The 16817-nt window shown below is 38.2% G+C and overlaps 1 pseudogene; it reads left to right on the plus strand.

Moving 5' to 3' along the window:
* Positions 1 to 5185: 5185 nt before the first annotated feature.
* On the plus strand, positions 5186 to 6989 carry LOC123927106 (annotated as a pseudogene).
* Positions 6990 to 16817: the final 9828 nt, after the last annotated feature.

Below are 16817 nucleotides of genomic sequence, written 5' to 3' on the forward strand. Positions count from 1 at the left end.
TAGATTCACATAAAATATCAGTTGTTTTTGTCCTAGTTTCTTCTAGTCATCATTTCCATTTGTATATGCATTCTCATATTCCTAACCTAGAGTAATTGTGTTAGAAATAAAGAATACATATTCCTTAGTGAAAAAAATATATATAATGTCATGTTTCAATATTCTTTGAGGAAAACTGAAGGACAATGTAGCAGAATAGGTCGTGATATTGGGGAGGATAGCTCTTATTTTAGATTTTATATGGCAGGGATAGCCTTCTGTAAAGGTGAAAATTTAAAAAAAAATGCTTAGATGGAGTAAAGAACATGAATCAAGAAATAATTCAACAAATGATAAGATTATAATATGGAAAGTAATTGAGGGTAATGATATGAGTATTATGCACATGGAGTCTGGCATATAATTTAGAAAAGATTTGATTTCTCATGATAAAAATATTTCTAGTTGTTTGGAGGTTGGAGATGAAATTGTCCAAATCCATCAATTGATAGGAAAGCAAACAAGAGACATCAATGTGTGATAGTCTATTTATTTAACTTTTATGTATGTTTATATTAAATTAAAAATGTATAGAGTAACACAGGCCTTCCCTCTACTCTCCACATGTCTTTTTTAATCATGTAACAAACATTTTAAGAACAATTCCTAAGGCAAGCATTACAACTTGATAAAAATAATAAAAATAAAAATACCATCTGCTAAAGGATAACTGCACTTTATTCAATTAGGCGGTGACGACCACACTCAAGAAGACATATACACCTAAAGAAATGACTGTCATAGATGTCTTGTCCATGAATAATGTTGTAGAAAAATATATCATTAAGGCATGAAGAGACTTCCTCCATAAATTTCCACAGCTGAGGAACAGAAACCATGATGTGGAAGAGTTAGCTTCACCATTCCCTCATTTAGTTGTTTCATATATTTTTAAGATTCAAAAATTCACTGGAGTCTCCCTTTATGACTAGGATGTAGAGTTCTCAAGAAATTGTTGCCACTATCCTGATAACAATAAGAAAAAACTAGACAGATAAACCACAAAATAACTCTCCCTTTGTACATCAGGCAGCTTAATCCCCAAATCAGACTAGAAACCTGAAATCCAAGGAGGGATGGGGTCCCCAAGAAAAACAAAACAAAACAACATCAACAACAAGAAATAGGTCTGTCTTATCACAGATTGGCAGAGTATGAGAACAGATAGCTCTACTATGCATACAAGTAAGAATAAATCAGCCAACTTCTTTTTCAATTTATTAAGGCTTGGTAGAGGTAGAGGTTAAAATCACTCTGTAGAATCCCTGTAACTATTGAAACAAGGATATTTGTACTCACAGATAGGCATTTATCCATCCATGGACTTCCACTGGGTGCTAATGAGAAAGACTGGGAAAAGGTGCAGATACAAGAAAGGGTCTTCTTTTTAACTGGAAGGAATTCAGGAAATTATTTGTTCCCCCTAGAAAAGGCACACATCTCCATCATCCTTTTCTCTCAAAATCCTAAGTGTATCACTCCCATACAGGAGCAAAAGCCCTCTACATCAGAAGAAGTGGAAACTAACAACTCTGAGCACAGCTTCTTACACCAATACTAACGGAGAAGTCTTCTATATCTGGGGAATGGCAAAAAAAAAAAAAATGTTCTGCTGCATAAGACGTACCACAACACAACTCACAGTTCCCTTCTACCTTGGGAAGGTGGAGCAGGTACATTGAGAGAAACCCACCTCTGATGCGACACAGAGCTTACCTGACTTGAAGGTGAACTAAACTACACAAAATCAAGCACCAAGTAGAAGCCATAAGAGTCTAACCTTGGGGAGAAACAAGAGTGGCTTAAGAGAACATTATTGCAGCATAGGCTTACAGACTGGCTAAAACTGGGAGCAGAAACCAAACGTTGAGGGAAATCCTCCACCAATCACAAACACACCAATCCTAAAATAATAGCATTGCCCTGTGTAATGCATGGCTTTCTCTGTTTCCAGGAATATGTCAGAGCTTATCAAAGGCTTACAGCCCAAAGCATCTCAAAACCCAGCCTTTCCTTCCAAACTTTTGTTAGTCTATTGTTTTCCCCAAGAGTTATCTCTTTCCCAAGGCCAAAACAACTAATATAATTGCTTGTAAAACTTTCGTAACTAATATGTCCTGGTTTTGCAGCTCAACACTAGGGGATTTGTGAGTTAGGTGTCTTAAAGGCAATTCCTTTGAAATAGTCCTTCAGTAAGTCGCAAGGCAGGTTAAAAGAAAGAAAGAAAGAAAGAAAGAAAGAAAGAAAGAAAGAAAGAAAGAAAAGAAAAGAAAGAGAGGAAGAAAGAAGAGGAAGAAAGAAAAGGAAGAAAGAAAGAAACTAACCCATTGTCAAGAGGCAAAATAATCAATAGGAAAGGACTCAGAAATGACCAGGTACTCAAACTATCAGGTATAGAATTCAAAATATTTATGATTAATATATTACAGGTTAAAGTAGGAGAGATCAATATCAAGAATGAATATATGGAAGTTTGGCAGAGTATTATAAATTATAGGGGAAAAAGGTGAAAATGATATAAATATAAAAACCTGATGTCAAAAACAACAGTATCTGCTTTCAGCTCCTCAGTAGATCTGGAACTAAACAGCACATTTCTAAATAACTGATGGGTTGAAGTAGAAGTCACAAGGAGAATTAGAAAATATTTTAAATATTTTATTGAAAATAAAAGTACTGTGGGGCAACTGGATGTCTCAGTTGGTTAAGCAGGTACCTACAGCTCAGGTCATGATCCCAGGGTCCTGGTCTTATGCCCAATGTTGAGCTCCCTAGTCAGCCAGGATCCTGCTTCTCCCTCTTCTTTTGCCCCTCTCTCCTGTTCATGATCTCTCTTTCTTTCCCTCTCTCTCTTCCTTGCAAATAAATAAACAAACCCTTAAAAAAGAAAATAATTATAACATACCAAAATCTGTGTGATGTGGCTAATGAATAGGAAAGTAATACGATTAAATGCTGATATTAGAATGTGTCTCAAAGTGATGAATTTTCATCTTAAGAAACTAGAATGAGAAGAGCAACTGAAACTCAGGCCAAACAAAAGCAAGGTGTAATAAAGAAAATGTAAAAGCAATAAACTTGAAAAGAGAAAGACAACCAGTAAAATGAATGAAACCAAAAGCTAATTACTAAGATCAATATAATCACTAAGCTTTAGCAATATATTTTATGAAAAAGTAATGTAAATATAAGCAATATTAGCAAGAAAGAAAAGGACATACCAGCAGGTCACCCTAATATCAGTAGGTTATTGAGAGAATATTATAAACAACTTGATGTTCATAAATCCTAAAATCTGGATAAAATGGACAAAGTTCTTGAATGGCACAAGGTACTAAAGATTACTAAAATGACATATATTACTAGAATCGTATATTTCAATAATTCTATATTTATTATGTTCATTATAATATAATACTATATTTATTAAAGAAATTGAATTGTAAATTACTAACTTTCTACCACTGACAACCAAAAAACAAAACAAGCAACAAAAAGAATTTTAGGCCCAGATGTGTCACTAGCGAATTTTACCAAGCAGCTGAAGATAACATCAACAGAATAGAACCCTCCAGAATGTAGAGGGTAAATAACACTTCCTAGTGCACTTTTCAGCTCCAGGATTACCCTCACAAAGAAACCAGACAAAGATATTCCTAGAAACAAAAACTATACCCCAAAATCCTCCATGAATAGAGACATAAAAATACTCAAAAAATAGTATGGGTAGAATCCAGAAATGCGTAACACATCAGGGCATTATCTCAAGAATGCAGGAATGCAATTTCACATATGAAAATAAATCAATTTAATTAGCCACTTAATAAACTGAAGAAGAAAAACATATAGCCACTTAAATAGAAACAGTCAATACCTCTAATTCAACAATTCCTTATGACATAAATACCTTCACAAACTAATGATAGAAGGAAAGTTTCTCAACCTGATAATGAGCATCTGCAAAAGAAAAAACAAAACAAGACAAAACAATGCCTAAATCACACTTCATAACAAATGAGTAAATACTTCACCTCTTATATCAGAATCCAAGCAAGTGTTCTTCTCTCACTGTTCCTAATCAACATCACAGTGGTTTTCCTAGCCAATACTAAGAGATAAAGAAAGAAAAAAGAAAAGTGACTCCACTCATATACAACATGATGTTCTACAGAAATAGCTTAAAAACTCTACAAGAAAAACCTCTAGTGCCAATAAATGAACTCCAATATAATGAGGTATAATAGCAATATGAAAAAACCCAATCTCCTTTTACACTGAAGTAATTGTAATTAGAAATTGAAATAGTAATGACCAAGCACAATTGTAGCAAAAATATTTCGAAGTATTTTTCACATTTAAATACATTTTCACAATGTATCTAAGATTTATATAATAAGACACTGAAAAAAACATTGAAATCAAAGACATAGATAAATGGAGAAATGTACTGTGCTCATTAATTGAGTCAAATTGTTAATATTTCAATTATCCCAATTTATTTACACTTTAAATTCACTTCTAATTAAAATCCAAGCAAGGTAAGTGAAAAAAGTCAAGCAGAGAAAGAAAATTATCAGATGGTTTCACTCATGTATAGAAAATAAGGAATAGCACAGATGACGGCAGGGGAAGGGAAGGAAAACTAAATGGGAAGAAATCAAAGAGGGAGACAAACAATGAAATACCCTGGACTCTGGGAAACAAACTGAGCATTAAAGAAGCAGGGGAGAGGGGTAACTGGGTGATGGGTATTAAGAGGGCACAAGTGGTGATGTGCCCTGGGTGTTATAGGGAACTAATGAATCGTTGAGCACTACGTCAAAAACTAATAATGTACGATGTTGGTTAACTGAACATAATAATATTTTTAAAAATCCAAGCATGGGGCTCTCAGGCATTGGATATCTGCCTTTGGCCACAGTCATGAACCCAGGGTCAACATCAGGCTTCCTGCTCTGCTAGGGGGACTGCATCTTTCTCTCCCAGTCCCCCTGCTTGTGTTCCCTCTCTCACTGTCTATCTTTCTCTGTGTCAAATAAATAAATAAATAAATAAATAAAATCAAGCAAGTTATTTCATTTATTTGCTTGTTTGCTTTGTGAGATCACCAAGCTGATATTAAAATGTATATAAAGTCCGCTCTTTCAAAATGGTGAAGCTCTACCAGTTGCCTGACCAGAGCTCTTTAGCAAAAGCCCTTGTCCATTTAAATGTAAGCTTATAGAACACATGGAATGAAAAGTACACCTCTTTACCAAAAAACACCTTTTTGGAAAGGCAGGTGTATGGGCTCCACTGTGGAGATGCTTTTCAGGAATTCAAAATGGAGTTGACCCTTTTCTAATGATGATGACAGACAATTAAATACAAAGTCACAAAAAAGAAACCAGAGTTGCAATGGTCCCACTGAAATTTATGGCAACAGTGTCCACACCAAATAAGAAAGCCTCACAGAATATTTGTTTCTGATTGCTACTCAAGCTTCCCAAAGCACATAAATGGTGCATATATGAATGGTTCTACTCAAATATAGATAAGCAATACTTTGAAGGCGATGATGACTTCTGTGTCTGTCAGGAGGAGTACTTTCCTAATTTAAAAACTAGAAAATTAACAAGAATAGAAAAATCAGTCAACTCATGGGAAAATCACAGTGATGTTCTTGTGACTTTTTTGAGGAAGAGAGCCTAGCATTAAAACAGAAATGACAGAAAATAAGACTCTTACAACAAATGAAAGTTGCAGATGTTTCCCAGTTTGAAGATCTCCCAATGAAATTCCTTTGCCCCTGGTTATTGGAAGCAAAGTTACACCTTGATTATGTGGTGTTCATGACGGTCTCTACATCAGAAGAATAGATGCTGTGGATAATTTTAATGCTACTTATAGAGTAACTTTTGATAGGGCAGGGCTTGGCACCCATACCATCCCTGACTATGAAGTTCTTAGTAATGAGCTTCATGAGTCAAGGCCAGTTTCTGCCTTTGGACAAAACAGGGACCTTTCTGATTCTTTATGACTCCACTGCATTATACTCCTCCTATCCAGTCAACAATTATGGATTATGATCCTGTACTAGCAGTCACCTTGGAGAAGTAAGATTTCTGGCTCTGACACTGAAACACTGGGTGGTTTTCCAGTACAATTCCTTATCCGAGTCATCAAATTGTCAAAAATTCTCATGATTAAAATGGAACATATCAAAAAATTAAGAGAAATGAACACAGAAGCAGAAAAATTGAAATCCTATCCCATGCCCATTGGCACTAAATTTCAGCAGAGATATGCACCCACCCTTCTGGAGCTTGAGCAACTCAACAAGGACCTCAACAAAGTTTTGGATGAAGTGCAGCAATACTGCTATGAGCCTTCTCCAGACAATGGCAGGCAGCCTGTGGGCCAGCCCACAGATTGGAGATGGAAGTGTGAGGAGGAAGCCCAGAAGCTTGACTGTCAGCCAGGGCCTCCACCTGATGGCCCCATGTTGAGAATGAAACTCTGACAGACTTTATCTCCAGCTCACTCCTATTTTATTACAAATTAAGTGTCTGGTAGAAGGAGGAGAGCTGAATTCCTTTGAGTTCAAATCACTCACAGAGTCATTAAATGGTATCAGGACTACAATAGATACTTCTAATATCAGTTGCTTTCAGAATAATGTAGAAATCCATGTTTCACACATTCAGAGTAGCCTGAACCAGAGGGGAAGTCTGCAAGCCTTTGCCACAAGGGAAACCAACAGAGACCGAGAAACAGCCTTCCCTGTTGCAGCCGCACAGGGCGGTAGTGTTCTTTCACCTCAGTTTCCATCACCAAATGACCCACGTGCTGGAAAACAAGGGAACTGTGCATCTCCAGCGAAGACACTGGAACATACTCTCATTCTCCTTGAACTGCCACTGCTGACCATAATTCTGCTTATTTTTCTCCCTATGATTCAGCTTCAGTAGCATCACTTATGTTACATGATTATTGGCAAATATTTTTCACCCAAAACAGTCTGAAGGTAAGGGGCTTTCATGGAAGAGTGTACAGACCCATTCATCAACGTGCATGAATTCAGTCAAGAGGCACAGACAGCTGTTTCTCTGGCCAGTGCCCTCAGACAAGTACCTACTGCCAGTAGCTGTGGTCTGAGGGCTGAAGTGCCAGAGGATTAGCTGCCCTCCTCCCCCAGGCTCTGGAAGAGAGCACCCTCCAGAGGCAGGAAGTTACTTGTGGAGGAAGCCACCAGAACAGCCATGGGAGACGCAGCCTTGAGAAGTATGTGGGGTGGATACCTGAAGGGTGATATGGCTCTAGAAATTATTTTAATAATTATAAATATTTTAATTTCTCAAAATTTATAAAATAAACTTTTTGTTGTTGTTTTTCTGTTGAAAGAAAAAGGAAGAAGCAGAAGAAAAATAAATTACTTGCAAAATACTACATTTCAGCAAGTGGATTTGGCCTGATTTTCCCATCAATTCAGGGCAAAAAGTGCTGTTGTTATGAGACTCATTTAAAAAGACTGATAACAGGGGAGGAGTCAAGATGGCGGAGAAGTAGCAGCCTGAGACTACATCAGGTAACAGGAGATCAGCTCGATAGCTTATCTAAACATAGCAAACACCTACAAATCCAACGGGAGAGCGAAGAGAAGAAGAACAGCAACTCTAGAAACAGAAAATCAACCACTTTCTGAAAGGTAGGACTGGCGGAGAAGTGAATCTAAAACGACGGGAAGATAGACCGCGGGGGGAGGGGCCGGCTCCCGGCAAGCGGCGGAGGAACGGAGCACAAAATCAGGACTTTTAAAAGTCTGTTCCACTGAGGGACATTGCTCCAGGGGCTAAACCGGGGTGAAGCCCACGCAAGGTCACAGAAGGATTGGGGGTGTCAGAGTGTCGGAGAGCTCGCAGGTATTAGAACGGAGAAACCAGCTGCAAAGACAGAGCCGAGGACTGAACTCTCAGCTCGGGGTTACCTTGAACTGGTCGCGGGCTGGGTGAGCTCGGAGCGCGGCTAGAGGCTGGGGATACGGGAGTGATTGGGTGCTGTCCTCTGGGGGCGCACTGAGGAGTGGGGCCCCAGGCTCTCGGCTCCTCCGGGCCGGAGACTGGGAGGCCGCCATTTTCATTCCCGTCCTCCAGAACTCTACGGAAAGCGTTCAGGGAACAGAAGCTCCCAAAAGCGAACCCGAGCCGATTACTTAGTCCGGCCGCCGGTAAGGGCGGTGCAATCCCGCCTCGGGCAAAGACACTTGAGAGTCACTACAACAGGCCCCTCCCCCAGAAGATCAACAAAATATCCAGCCAGGACGAAGTTCATCTATCAAGGAGAAAGCAGATTCAATTCCTAAGATAGCAGAGCAATTCCAGAGGAGGAGAAAGCAAAGCACGGAACTCATGGCTTTCTCCCCATGATTCTTTTTTTTTTTTTTTCCTTTTTATTAATTTTTTCAGCGTAACAGTATTCATTCTTTTTGCACAACACCCAGTGCTCCATGCAAAACGTGCCCTCCCCATCACCCACCACCTGTTCCCCCAACCTCCCACCCCTGACCCTTCAAAACCCTCAGGTTGTTTTTCAGAGTCCATAGTCTCTTATGGTTCGCCTCCCCTCCCCAATGTCCATAGCCCGCTCCCCCTCTCCCAGTCCCACCTCCCCCCAGCAACCCCCAGTTTGTTTTGTGAGATTAAGAGTCATTTATGGTTTGTCTCCCTCCCAATCCCATCTTGTTTCATTTATTCTTCTCCTATCACCCTACCCCCCCATGTTGCTTCTCCATGTCCTCATATCAGGGAGATCATATGATAGTTGTCTTTCTCCGATTGACTTATTTCACTAAGCATGATACGCTCTAGTTCCATCCACGTCGTCGCAAATGGCAAGATTTCATTTCTTTTGATGGCTGCATAGTATTCCATTGTGTATATATACCACATCTTCTTGATCCATTCATCTGTTGATGGACATCTAGGTTCTTTCCATAGTCTGGCTATTGTAGACATTGCTGCTATAAACATTCGGGTACACGTGCCCCTTCGGATCACTATGTTTGTATCTTTAGGGTAAATACCCAGTAGTGCAATTGCTGGGTCATAGGGTAGTTCTATTTTCCCCATGATTCTTTAGTCTTGCGGCTACTTCAATTTTTTTTTCTTTTTTCAATTTTTTATTTTTTTTTCTTTTTTCAATTTTTTTTTCTTTTTTCTTTTTTCTCCTTCTGCTAAATTTTTTTAAAAAACTTTTACCCTTTTCTTTTTTAACGTTTTTTGACTAGTTCCTCTAAATGTATATATTTTTTCATTCTTTTTTATATTTTTTTATTTGTTTTATTTTTTAAATTTTTTTCTTTTTTCTTTTTTTTTTTTTTCAGAACCTGTTTTTTATCCCCTCCCCCCCCCCCCACAATTTGGGGTCTCTTCTGATTTGGTTACAGCGCATTTTTCCGGGGTCTTTGCCACCCTATTAGTAGATTATTTGCTCCTTCATATCCTCTTATCTGGACAAAATGACAAGGCGGAAAAAATCACCACAAACAAAAGAACAAGAGACAGTACCGAAGGCTAGGGACCTAATCAACACAGACATTGGTACTATGTCAGATCAAGAGTTCAGAATGACGATTCTGAACATTCTAGCCGGGCTCGAAAAAGGCATGGAAGATATTAGAGAAACCCTCTCTGGAGATATTAAAGCCCTTTCTGGAGAAATTAAAGAACTAAAGTCTAACCAAGTTGAAATCAAAAAAGCTATTAATGAGGTGCAATCAAAAATGGAGGCTCTCACTGCTAGGATCAATGAGGCAGAAGAAAGAATTAGTGATCTAGAAGACCAAATGACAGAGAATAAGGAAGCCGAGCAAAAGAGGGACAAACAGCTACTGGACCTTGAAGGGAGAATTCGAGAGATAAGTGACACCATAAGACGAAACAACATTAGAATAATTGGGATTCCAGAAGAAGAAGAAACAGAGAGGGGAGCAGAGGGTCTATTGGAGAGAATCATTGGAGAGAATTTCCCTAATATGGCCAAGGGAACAAGCATCAAAATCCAGGAGATGCAGAGAACCCCCCTCAAAGTCAACAAGAATAGGTCCACACCCCGTCACCTAATAGTAAAATTTACAAGTCTTAGTGACAAAGAGAAAATCCTGAAAGCAGCCCGAGAAAAGAAATCAGTAACATACAATGGTAAAAATATTAGATTGGCGGCAGACTTATCCACAGATACCTGGCAGGCCAGAAAGAGCTGGCATGATATATTCAGAGCACTCAACGAGAAAAACATGCAGCCAAGAATACTCTATCCAGCTAGGCTATCATTGAAAATAGAAGGAGAGATCAAAAGCTTCCAGGACAAACAAAAACTGAAAGAATTTGCAAACACCAAACCAGGTCTCCAGGAAATATTGAAAGGGGTCCTCTAAGCAAAGAGAGAGCCTAAAAGTAGTAGATCAGAAAGGTACAGAGACAATATACAGTAACAGTCACCTTACAGGCTAATAATGGCACTAAATTCATATCTCTCAATAGTTACCCTGAATGTTAATGGGCTAAATGCCCCAATCAAAAGACACAGGGTATCAGAATGGATAAAAAAACAAAACCCATCAGTATGTTGCCTACAAGAAACTCATTTTAGACGCGAAGACACCTCCAGATTGAAAGTGAGGGGGTGGAAAACAATTTACCATGCTAATGGGCATCAGAAGAAAGCTGGGGTGGCAATCCTTATATCAGATCAATTAGATTTTAAGCCAAAGACTATAATAAGAGATGAGGAAGGACACTATATCCTACTCAAAGGGTCTGTCCAACAAGAAGATCTAACGATTTTAAATATCTATGCCCCTAACGTGGGAGCAGCCAACTATATCAACCAATTAATAACAAAATCAAAGAAACACATCAATAATAATACAATAATAGTAGGGGACTTGAACACTCCCCTCACTGAAATGGACAGATCATCCAAGCAAAAGATCAACAAGGAAATAAAGGCCTTAAATGACACACTGGACCAGATGGACATCACAGATATATTCAGAACATTTCATCCCAAAGCAACAGAATACACATTCTTCTCTAGTGCACATGGAACCTTCTCCAGAATAGATCACATCCTGGGTCACAAATCAGGTCTCAACCGGTATCAAAAGATTAGGATTATTCCCTGCATATTTTCAGACCACAATGCTCTGAAGCTAGAACTCAATCACAAGATGAAAGCTGGAAAGAACCCAAATACATGGAGACTAAACAGCATCCTTCTAAAGAATGAATGGGTCAACCAGGAAATTAAAGAAGAATTGAAAAAATTCATGGAAACAAATGATAATGAAAACACAACAGTTCAAAATCTGTGGGACACAGCAAAGGCAGTCCTGAGAGGAAATTATATAGCGGTACAAGCCTTTCTCAAGAAACAAGAAAGGTCTCAAATACACAACCTAACCCTACGCGTAAAGGAGCTGGAGAAAGAACAAGAAAGAAACCCTAAACCCAGCAGGAGAAGAGAAATCATAAAGATCAGAGCAGAAATCAATGAAATAGAAACCAAAAAAAACAATAGAAAAAATCAATGAAACTAGGAGCTGGTTCTTTGAAAGAATCAATAGGATTGATAAACCCCTGGCCAGACTCATCAAAAAGAAAATAGAAAGGACCCAAGTAAATAAAATCATGAATGAAAGAGGAGAGATCACAACTAACACCAAAGAAATACAGACAATTATAAGAACATACTATGAGCAACTCTACGCCAACAAATTGGCCAATCTGGAAGAAATGGATGCATTCCTAGAGACATATAAACTACCACAACTGAACCAGGAAGAAATAGAAAACCTGAACAGGCCCATAACCAGTACGGAGATTGAAACAGTCATCAAAAATCACCAAACAAACAAAAGCCCAGGGCCAGACGGCTTCCCAGGGGAATTCTACCAAACATTTAAAGAAGAACTCATTCCTATTCTCCTGAAACTGTTCCAAAAAATTGAAATGGAAGGAAAACTTCCAAACTCATTCTATGAGGCCAGCATCACCTTGATCCCAAAACCAGACAAGGATCCCACCAAATAAGAGAACTACAGAGCAATATCCTTGATGAACACAGACGCAAAAATTCTCGCCAAAATACTAGCCAATAGGATTCAACAGTACATTAAAAGGATTATTCACCACGATCAAGTGGGATTTATTCCAGGGCTGCAGGGTTGGTTCAACATCCGCAAATCAATCAATGTGATAGAACACATTAATAAAAGAAAGAACAAGAACCATATGACACTCTCAATAGATGCTGAAAAAGCATTTGACAAAGTACAGCATCCCTTCCTGATCAAAACTCTTCAAAGTGTAGGGATAGAGGGCACATACCTCAATATTATCAAAGCCATCTATGAAAAACCCCCCGCAAATATCATTCTCAATGGAGAAAAACTGAAAGCTTTTCCATTAAGGTCAGGAACACGGCAGGGATGTCCATTATCACCACTGCTATTCAACATAGTATTAGAAGTCCTAGCCTCAGCAATCAGACAACAAAAAGAAATTAAAGGCATCCAAATTGGTAAAGAAGAAGTCAAACTATCACTCTTCGCAGATGATATGATACTATATGTGGAAAACCCAAAAGACTCCACTCCAAAACTGCTAGAACTTGTACAGGAATTCAGTAAAGTGTCAGGATATAAAATCAATGCACAGAAATCAGTTGCATTTCTGTACACCAACAACAAGACTGAAGAAAGAGAAATGAAGGAGTCAATCCCATTCACAATTGTACCCAAAACTATAAGATACCTAGGAATAAACCTAACCAAAGAGACTAAGAATCTATACACAGAAAATTATAAAGTACTCATGAAAGTAATTGAGGAAGACACAAAAAAATGGAAAAATGTTCCATGCTCCTGGATTGGAAGAATAAATATTGTGAAAATGTCTATGCTACCTAAAGCAATCTACACATTTAATGCAATCCCTATCAAAATACCATCCATTTTTTTCAAAGAAATGGAACAAATAATCCTAAAATTTATATGGAACCAGAAAAGACCTCGAATAGCCAAAGGAATATTGAAGAACAAAGCCAAAGTTGGTGGCATCACAATTCCGGACTTCAAGCTCTATTACAAAGCTGTCATCATCAAGACAGCATGGTACTGGCACAAAAACAGACACATAGACCAGTGGAACAGAATAGAGAGCCCAGAAATCGACCCTCAACTCTATGGTCAACTAATCTTCGACAAAGCAGGAAAGAATGTCCAATGGAAAAAAGACAGCCTCTTCAATAAATGGTGCTGGGAAAATTGGACAGCCACATGCAGAAAAATGAAATTGGACCACTTCCTTACACCACACACGAAAATAGACTCCAAATGGATGAAGGACCTCAATGTGAGAAAGGAATCCATCAAAATCCTTGAGGAGAACGCAGGCAGCAACCTCTTCGACCTCAGCCTTAGCAACATCTTCCTAGGAACAACGGCAAAGGCAAGGGAAGCAAGGGCGAAAATGAACTATTGGGATTTCATCAAGATCAAAAGCTTTTGCACAGCAAAGGAAACAGTTCACAAAACCAAAAGACAGCTGACAGAATGGGAGAAGATATTTGCAAACGACATATCAGATAAAGGGCTAGTATCCAAAATCTATAAGGAACTTAGCAAACTCAACACCCAAAGAACAAACAATCCAATCAAGAAATGGGCAGAGGACATGAACAGACATTTCTGCAAAGAAGACATCCAGATGGCCAACAGACACATGAAAAAGTGCTCCACGTCACTCGGCATCAGGGAAATACAAATCAAAACCACAATGAGATATCACCTCACACCAGTCAGAATGGCTAAAATTAACAAGTCAGGAAATGACAGATGCTGGCGAGGATGTGGAGAAAGGGGAACCCTCCTCCACTGTTGGTGGGAATGCAAGCTGGTGCAACCACTCTGGAAAACAGCATGGAGGTTCCTCAAAATGTTGAAAATAGAACTACCCTATGACCCAGCAATTGCACTACTGGGTATTTACCCTAAAGATACAAACATAGTGATCCGAAGGGGCACATGTACCCGAATGTTTATAGCAGCAATGTCTACAATAGCCAGACTATGGAAAGAACCTAGATGTCCATCAACAGATGAATGGATAAAGAAGATGTGGTATATATACACAATGGAATACTATGCAGCCATCAAAAGAAATGAAATCTTGCCATTTGCGACGACGTGGATGGAACTAGAGCCTATCATGCTTAGTGAAATAAGTCAATCGGAGAAAGACAACTATCATATGATCTCCCTGATATGAGGACATGGAGAAGCAACATGGGGGGGTAGGGGGATAGGAGAAGAATAAATGAAACAAGATGGGATTGGGAGGGAGACAAACCATAAATGACTCTTAATCTCACAAAACAAACTGGGGGTTGCTGGGGGGAGGTGGGATTGGGAGAGGGGGAGCGGGCTATGGACATTGGGGAGGGGAGGCGAACCATAAGAGACTATGGACTCTGAAAAACAACCTGAGGGTTTTGAAGGGTCAGGGGTGGGAGGTTGGGGGAACAGGTGGTGGGTGATGGGGAGGGCACGTTTTGCATGGAGCACTGGGTGTTGTGCAAAAAGAATGAATACTGTTACGCTGAAAAAAAATAAATTAATAAAAAGGGAAAAAAATAAAAAATAAAAAGACTGATAACACACTATTTTCATAGTTTTTATTTGCACAATTTTCAAGGATCTGATGGTTTCAAATTGAACCGTGCACAATTTATAAAGTCAAAAGATGTTATAAGGAAAACACATATATTAACCAGTGCTATGAAATGCAGAAAAAAAGATTTGTATTTGGTTGTGGGTTTTCTGGTTGTTGTTGTTGTTGTTGCTGTTTTTAAGGAAAAACCCTGCCTAAAATGATAATCTTGTAAAAAGTGTGTTTTTGGGATTTTCTTTGTTTTAATATAGACTATTATTAAGTCAAAATACATGAAAATTGTTGTCAGATTTGGAGTTTAAGATAGAGCTGTAGACGTGGTTTTGATTCCTTTAGATGTCTCATAAAATGGGACTTTTTATATGTTAATGAATCTAAAACTAAAACAAGATTATTTTTAATTTAAATTTTTGTATACTTTACTGCTGTTTATAATTAGCTAAACTGTTCTGTTGATTGAGAAATGCATAAATCCTTTATCCTTAATATTTGTAATTCTAAATAAATTGATCTTTGAAAAGTAAAAAAATGTATACAGAGAAGCAAAAGAACTAGAGTAGCCTTATAAAAAAGAAAAAGAAGAAAGAAGGAGAAAAACCGAGTTAGAGAAGGAATCACATTACATAATTTTAAGACTATCTCTAATTGAGTGAGTATATATGGAAAAAAGGATAGACTCCTAGGTCAAGAGAATGAGAGAGTCCAGAAATTGATACACATGTATATGGTCAGGTAAAGAAGCCAAAGCAGTCAAATAGAGAAAAGAATGTATTTTCAGGAAATAGTGCTGGAGCTATTAGACATCCATAAGCAAAACACAGAACAAAACAATACAAAACCCCACCTCAACTCATACCTTGTACCACATACACAAATTAGCATAAAATAGATAACAGACAAAAAAGTAAAGATCTAAAAGTTTTTTTGAGTAAAATTTATAAGAAAAAATTTTTGCAACCTCCCGTTAAGCTACAATTTATTTCCTGGATAGGACATGACAAGTATAAGGAAAGTATAAGGAAGTATAAAGGAAAACATGGTAAATTATTATTCATCCAAGTTAACATTTCTTCCTTTTAAATATTTTTGAAAATGCAGGGAAAAACTATAAACTACTGGAAGAAAATGCAAAACACACCCCTTTGCCAAGGAATGGTGCCCAAAGTACATAAAGCTTTGTGGTTTTGTTTGTTTGTTTTGAGAGAGAGAGAGAGCAGGCAAGTGAGGAGGGGCATAGGGAGAGGGGGGAGAGAATCCCAAACAGGTTCCATGGCTAGCACAGAGCCCAAAGCAGAGTTTGATCTCATCACCCTGGGATTATGACCTAAGTCAAAATCAAGGGTCAGTTACTTAACCTATTTAGGCACCCAGGTGCCCTTTCTTTTTTTTTTTTCTTTTTCTTCCCTCCTTTTTTTTTCCTTGAGGAGGGAAGAAATTCATAAAAATAAGTAAACGCTCACTATTAAAAATAGGGTTTATACAGCTGCTTCATAAAAGAAGATAAATAGTGTTCCATAAGCACAGGCAAAGATGTTCAACATTATTACTTACAGGAAAATGCCAGTTAGATCTCTGATGAGATAGAATCACATGTATAAACAATAGATAAAAACGATGCTATGGCAATATCAGTTGCAGGTGAGAGTGTGAAACACCTGGAGTTCTAACATATTGCTGGGGGGAAGGAAAACCAATCATCATGGAAAGCAAATTGGTAGTATCTTATAAGATTAAGCATAAAATTACATCCAAACCAACAATCCCACTCCTCTGAAATAATACAAACAATGTTCACTCAAAGATCTGGAAGGCAGAGATACAGTGGTTATAAACACAACTACCCGAAATACAAATGTCCTTCAACTGCTGAGTGGATAATCTGTGATACTGTTATACAGTGGAATACTGCTCAGCAGAAAGATTAATAAAAACACAATGAACTACTGATCCATGCAATAGCATAGACATATCTCAGTTGTAGTATGTAAAGTGAAAGAAGCCAGCCTCTAAAAGTTACATAATACGTAATTTCATTTCTATGACATCCTGGAAAATTATAGATGAATA

Source organism: Meles meles, chromosome 16, assembly GCF_922984935.1.
Source record: "Meles meles chromosome 16, mMelMel3.1 paternal haplotype, whole genome shotgun sequence".
NCBI lineage: Eukaryota > Metazoa > Chordata > Mammalia > Carnivora > Mustelidae > Meles > Meles meles.